This window comes from Triturus cristatus, chromosome 8 (assembly GCF_964204655.1).
Source record: "Triturus cristatus chromosome 8, aTriCri1.1, whole genome shotgun sequence".
Taxonomy (NCBI): Eukaryota; Metazoa; Chordata; class Amphibia; order Caudata; family Salamandridae; genus Triturus; species Triturus cristatus.
The window spans coordinates 110,446,267-110,453,631 of NC_140591.1; positions in this window are offsets into that span (position 1 = coordinate 110,446,267).

Consider the following 7,365-nt stretch of genomic DNA (forward strand, 5'->3'; position numbering starts at 1 on the left):
AGTCCACAGGCAAGGTTGGAGACACTGCCACCCTTTTAGGGCCAGTGACACCTCCCCAGCTGAGACATACCTCTGCCATGAAATGACTGTTCTGTTTGCCATCAATGTTAGTTACCTGGTATGAGAAACCAGGCAAAAGCTGCTCAGAGGGAACTAGCCTATGGGCCACCATAGTGATGCTAGCTCCAGTGTCTCTGTAGGCCTCAGCTTTTCTACCATTGATGTAGGGCTCCTGTCTGTACCTACCCAAAGTGTTGGGACAGGCAGTGAAGTTGGCAAACCCCATGCCACCATCACAGACAAGAGTAGCTGCTGTAGGGGAATTGGCTAAGCCAGGATCCCCCTGTGTTCCCCAAGAAAACCCAACCAAATTTTTGGGGGCACTCCCACCACCTGGGGGATTACTGCTGACAGTAATAGGTGATGTGACAGGAGTAGTTGGAGGAACAGTTTTGTTTTTAGCCTTTGGGCAACTGCTGTCAGTTTTCCAATGCCCAGGAGTTTTACACTCATGGCAGTAAGGCTTTTTAACTGTGGTAGAGGAGGGAGCTTGGGACCCACCACCCTGTGTGGAGTTTTGGGGCCCTGAGGAAGATTTCTTTTTTGCTTTATCCCCACCCTTCTCTTGAGGCTTGGTGGTATCTTTCTTTTGGTCACCACCCTGATTTTTAGGCCTAATCCTGGTCCTGACCCATTTATCTGCCCTATTTCCCAATTCTTGGGGAGAGGTCAAATCTGAGTCTACCAGGTGTTGATGGAGAAGCTGGTTCTGACAATTACTAAGGATCTGCTCCCTCATAATCAAGTTGTACAATCCTGTATAGTCCTGCACCTTGCTGCCAGTTAACCAACCTTCCAAAGCCTTAGTGGCACAATCCACAAAATCAGACCAGTCCTGTGTCTGTGTCTTCTGGGTGTCTCTGAACAACAACCTATATTGCTCAGTGGTTAAGCCAAACCCATCTATCAGAGCACTCTTCAGGACTTTGTAATTGTTAGCATCCTCATCACTGACTGTGAGGAGCTACTCTCTACCTTTGTCAGAAAAGGAGAGCCTTGAAAACAAGGAGAGGGGACTCTTAAAGCCAAAGGCTGGAGTACCCAGAAATACAAGTATAAAAATATATATGCCTATTGGCTATTGGTCAACCATCACTATCCTCTCAATCTTCAAACACACTCATATTGCACACTTTACTCTCCCCCTAACTGTTGGGTCTGTAAGAAGCACTTATGATGAAACGAAATAGATAAAAAATCTGTATTTTAATAATCAATATAAATTCATCACTGATGTATTATATAAAACATAATAAATCATACACATAAAGATCGTATACAATTAAAATGATAAAAGCACCACACACTTTATCACAATTGTTTCAAAACATTTTCCATGCCATAAAAAGGAGAACAGTAATTGACAAGCAATGTGTTATACATCTGTCAATTTGGATTTGTTGAAGGCAGTGTCAGACATAAGTTACTGATCCCTGTCTTTCCCTAACTGTACCAAATTTAACACTTAAAAAACAACAGGCGTCGACGCGTTTCGGTGGTGAAACCTTCACATAGAACCACCTTCCTCAGGACTCAAGCTATTTTCTCCTTGTATATATAAGTGTTCAATTATGATGTCGAATTCACCTATTAGAGAAACATATTTGTACACTGTAAAATCCAAACTGATAATTTAAAAAAAAATTTTTTTGTTACAATGGTGCATTTACATAGGTTACCAATACAGATATATAATTTTCCTACAGATATTCAATTTTACAATGTATCTTTAAATAGACTTATATTTCCAAATATGTAAACTAGTTCAAGATCAAAAGTGCTTAATACCGGTCAACAAACCCAACTATTCGTTATACAAATCTATATTGCTCGTTGCACACACCTATCCATACTCATTCAGCCATTACGTTTACACTCAACCTTTATCATCCACTTCTACATGGAACTCACCGGTACAATTGTACTGCGGCAAAAGTGTCTCCAAAAATGGAGTACTTGTAGATATCTTGACGGAACGTTGGAAACTTGCAGAGATTGCTAGAATGATAGAAAGCTCATATGTAGATCTCTATTTTCGAAAATAATTGAGATTCAAAGGTCCCTCATTACTTATACCTATTCGATGTCACTGGTTTTACTCTTACATCCCCATCTAGTAGTACTTTTCTGGTTCCTTACTAGTGGTTGTGCGTTTACATAGATTGCTACAATGAAGGGGTACATCAAATCAATTGTTGTAATTGTTGGGCTATTGTGAGAAACCTCTATAATTTGCATCTCCAGGCAAAACATTCCCACGATAGAAATATAATGTTTTGATTATATCTAATCCCATATGGTCTCTATATGGGTATACTTGAGTTATTTTCCTATTTAGATCCACAAACCCACCTCAATTTTTCTCAAAGGACGAAAAGACGGGGTAGGCTTCAATTCAAGTTCAATTTGTTTGCCGGAAATGGTCTCGGTCACTGTAAAATTAAATTGGAGCAATGGTTGTTAATTAATCTCCCTTTCTTTATACACCAGTTTTTGAATGGTTTGCTCAATTCGCGCTCACCTTTCTTTTCTGGAGCTTTATTTATTCCAGGTGGATGTTAATCCCTCTCTTGTGTTCTCTTATTGTTCAGAAAGGGGCGAGCATATAGTTTGTCATCTCCCTTGATTTTCTGAAAAGCGAGTGAAAACCACTATATAAATCATAATGTATCTGCACCGCTTATTTGATAAGTTGTCTATTCATCCTCTTATTATTTATTCACTTGCTCATTAATACTTTCTTTTAAACCCCCTCTATATCATTGCTGTAGGATAACTTAAATGGAGGTAGGCGTATTCATGACACCTTATTATTTACATTTCCTATTCTAAAAGGATAAACCCGTATGTCCACCTTACTAGATCGGCATCGTACTATATACAACTGCTCGGTTAGTTTACCGCAAGCCCCCACTTGTTGGGTCAATGTTTTAGTAAATTCACCATGAGCCCTCCGTTGTTGGAATACTGTTTGACTGACTCGCTACACTTCGCTGCAAAGCGGCGCATGTGGGAACTAGATAATAAATTAAATGGTTCCGACATAATGTTAGAGCTGTTTTTACCCCCGCCCCGTAATCCACGGGCTGAACGGACTTATTTTAACCCATACAGTTAACTAACCCACCCATTGCTTACCGTGTATCAGGGTCGTGTATGTATTCCTCCGTCTTTCGTCTATTCTTCCGCTTTCTGTTCGTGCCTACTACAATTGTTTGTTATATCCGTTGGAAAACGTGTGACGTCTCACCTTACGTGCCTCAATAGAAACTGACGTTTTTTTGTGTCTAATCCATAGTCGCCATCTTGGAATGGGGCGAAAACTATCTCCCAGCTAGTTTCATGATTCTAGGGAGCTTAAATTACCCGTTTTATTACAAGAATTATTCAAGTAAACCAGAGGTAGACCCTTTATATTCAATTGGTGTCGGACTATTATAATCTATATAAATACACAATTCTATCCTTTTGTTATAATCTTTTCGCTTCGTGGATGATGGTTAATCCCTGTTTTTAATACACCCCCTTCTTAGTGCATGAAGACCCGATCTCGGTTGTGTATAAAACCAGGTCTTATACACAACCGAGATCGGGTCTTCATGCACTAAGAAGGGGGTGTATTAAAAACAGGGATTAACCATCATCCACGAAGCGAAAAGATTATAACAAAAGGATAGAATTGTGTATTTATATAGATTATAATAGTCCGACACCGATTGAATATAAAGGGTCTACCTCTGGTTTACTTGAATAATTCTTGTAATAAAACGGGTAATTTAAGCTCCCTAGAATCATGAAACTAGCTGGGAGATAGTTTTCGCCCCATTCCAAGATGGCGACTATGGATTAGACACAAAAAAACGTCAGTTTCTATTGAGGCACGTAAGGTGAGACGTCACACGTTTTCCAACGGATATAACAAACAATTGTAGTAGGCACGAACAGAAAGCGGAAGAATAGACGAAAGACGGAGGAATACATACACGACCCTGATACACGGTAAGCAATGGGTGGGTTAGTTAACTGTATGGGTTAAAATAAGTCCGTTCAGCCCGTGGATTACGGGGCGGGGGTAAAAACAGCTCTAACATTATGTCGGAACCATTTAATTTATTATCTAGTTCCCACATGCGCCGCTTTGCAGCGAAGTGTAGCGAGTCAGTCAAACAGTATTCCAACAACGGAGGGCTCATGGTGAATTTACTAAAACATTAACCCAACAAGTGGGGGCTTGCGGTAAACTAACCGAGCAGTTGTATATAGTACGATGCCGATCTAGTAAGGTGGACATACGGGTTTATCCTTTTAGAATAGGAAATGTAAATAATAAGGTGTCATGAATACGCCTACCTCCATTTAAGTTATCCTACAGCAATGATATAGAGGGGGTTTAAAAGAAAGTATTAATGAGCAAGTGAATAAATAATAAGAGGATGAATAGACAACTTATCAAATAAGCGGTGCAGATACATTATGATTTATATAGTGGTTTTCACTCGCTTTTCAGAAAATCAAGGGAGATGACAAACTATATGCTCGCCCCTTTCTGAACAATAAGAGAACACAAGAGAGGGATTAACATCCACCTGGAATAAATAAAGCTCCAGAAAAGAAAGGTGAGCGCGAATTGAGCAAACCATTCAAAAAACTGGTGTATAAAGAAAGGGAGATTAATTAACAACCATTGCTCCAATTTAATTTTACAGTGACCGAGACCATTTCCGGCAAACAAATTGAACTTGAATTGAAGCCTACCCCGTCTTTTCGTCCTTTGAGAAAAATTGAGGTGGGTTTGTGGATCTAAATAGGAAAATAACTCAAGTATACCCATATAGAGACCATATGGGATTAGATATAATCAAAACATTATATTTCTATCGTGGGAATGTTTTGCCTGGAGATGCAAATTATAGAGGTTTCTCACAATAGCCCAACAATTACAACAATTGATTTGATGTACCCCTTCATTGTAGCAATCTATGTAAACGCACAACCACTAGTAAGGAACCAGAAAAGTACTACTAGATGGGGATGTAAGAGTAAAACCAGTGACATCGAATAGGTATAAGTAATGAGGGACCTTTGAATCTCAATTATTTTCGAAAATAGAGATCTACATATGAGCTTTCTATCATTCTAGCAATCTCTGCAAGTTTCCAACGTTCCGTCAAGATATCTACAAGTACTCCATTTTTGGAGACACTTTTGCCGCAGTACAATTGTACGGGTGAGTTCCATGTAGAAGTGGATGATAAAGGTTGAGTGTAAACGTAATGGCTGAATGAGTATGGATAGGTGTGTGCAACGAGCAATATAGATTTGTATAACGAATAGTTGGGTTTGTTGACCGGTATTAAGCACTTTTGATCTTGAACTAGTTTACATATTTGGAAATATAAGTCTATTTAAAGATACATTGTAAAATTGAATATCTGTAGGAAAATTATATATCTGTATTGGTAACCTATGTAAATGCACCATTGTAACAAAAATTTTTTTTTTAAAATTATCAGTTTGGATTTTACAGTGTACAAATATGTTTCTCTAATAGGTGAATTCGACATCATAATTGAACACTTATATATACAAGGAGAAAATAGCTTGAGTCCTGAGGAAGGTGGTTCTATGTGAAGGTTTCACCACTGAAACGCGTCGACGCCTGTTGTTTTTTAAGTGTTAAATTTGGTACAGTTAGGGAAAGACAGGGATCAGTAACTTATGTCTGACACTGCCTTCAACAAATCCAAATTGACAGATGTATGACACATTGCTTGTCAATTACTGTTCTCCTTTTTATGGCATGGAAAATGTTTTGAAACAATTGTGATAAAGTGTGTGGTGCTTTTATCATTTTAACTGTATACGATCTTTATGTGTATGATTTATTATGTTTTATATAATACATCAGTGATGAATTTATATTGATTATTAAAATACAGATTTTTTATCTATTTCGTTTCATCATAAGTGCTTCTTACAGACCCAACAGTTAGGGGGAGAGTAAAGTGTGCAATATGAGTGTGTTTGAAGATTGAGAGGATAGTGATGGTTGACCAATAGCCAATAGGCATATATATTTTTATACTAGAAAAGGAGAGCCACAAGATAGCTGCCCACTGACTCTGGGGTACCTGCTGTACTTTGCAGGCCCTCTCCAAAGCAGTCATCCACTTGTGGATGTCATCCCCATTCTGATATGGGGGGACTATCTTGCTTAGGTTTCTATGGTCATAAGACCTATCCCTATCTCTAGGAATGTTGCTGCCACCAGTGGGTTCTGACCCACACAATTTTTGCTCTCTAGCCAGAGCAAGCTTCTCCTTGGCAAGGGCAAGTTCTTCCCTCTGAATCCTCAGATTAGCTTCCCTCATTCTGGTTTCATGCTCCTTTCTCTCAGGGGAAGTCATTCCCCTGTGAGAAGAGGCATTAGAGATGCTAGAGACATGGGAGTGGATGGATTCCCTTGAAGGGGATCTGTCTCTCCTGCTTCTCTGGTTAAGCCCACTTGGGGGTCTGTATGGGGGACCCCATGCAAACTCCCATGTAAGCTTAGGTTAGCCTGGCTAAGCCTTCCTACTTGGCCCTGGCTGTCTACCTCTTCATCTGAAGTCCCATCTGACTCATCGGTGGTGGGTAGACCCTTACCTACAGCTATGGCACCATACTTGGCAGCTCTTTCAGCATCATAGGCCTCCAGAAGCTCCACTAGCTGTCTAAGGGTAGGGTTGGAACCCTGTTTTAATCTCCTGGAGGTACACAGTTGTCTCATCTCCTGGAAAGTGAATGCATCATGTCTAGAGGGAATCTGTCTAGGATTCTCCTCTCCTGAGGGAGTATCAGTGTGATCTCCATTCAGGGACATGATTCTAGTGAGGGTGTGGTGTGTGCACCTACCTACACTTGTTGTTTCTACTAAACCTCTCTGGTAGTTGTAGTCAGGGTGTGTTACTCCCTTCAACCTACAACCACTAAGTCCAGTAGGACTTAAGTATTATAATCTATGTTATATGTACCTAGACAATATCTGTGTGATCTTTCAATTTAGTATCTCAAGATTACAATGGTATTACAACAGCAAGCTCAGATCCCACCGCTGCCACCAATGTGAGAAGTTGGCCTGATGTATGATGTCACTAGTTCTAGTGTACACCTTATATCAGTCCAAATACCCTTATGGTGATTGGTTGTAAAGTCAACCTTATAGACCAGCTATCCTAGTGGTAGCATGGACAAGAGCAGTCTTAGGCTAAACTCTGAATGGCATGTGAAGCCAGCTGTGATAACATATATAATCCCTTGAATACC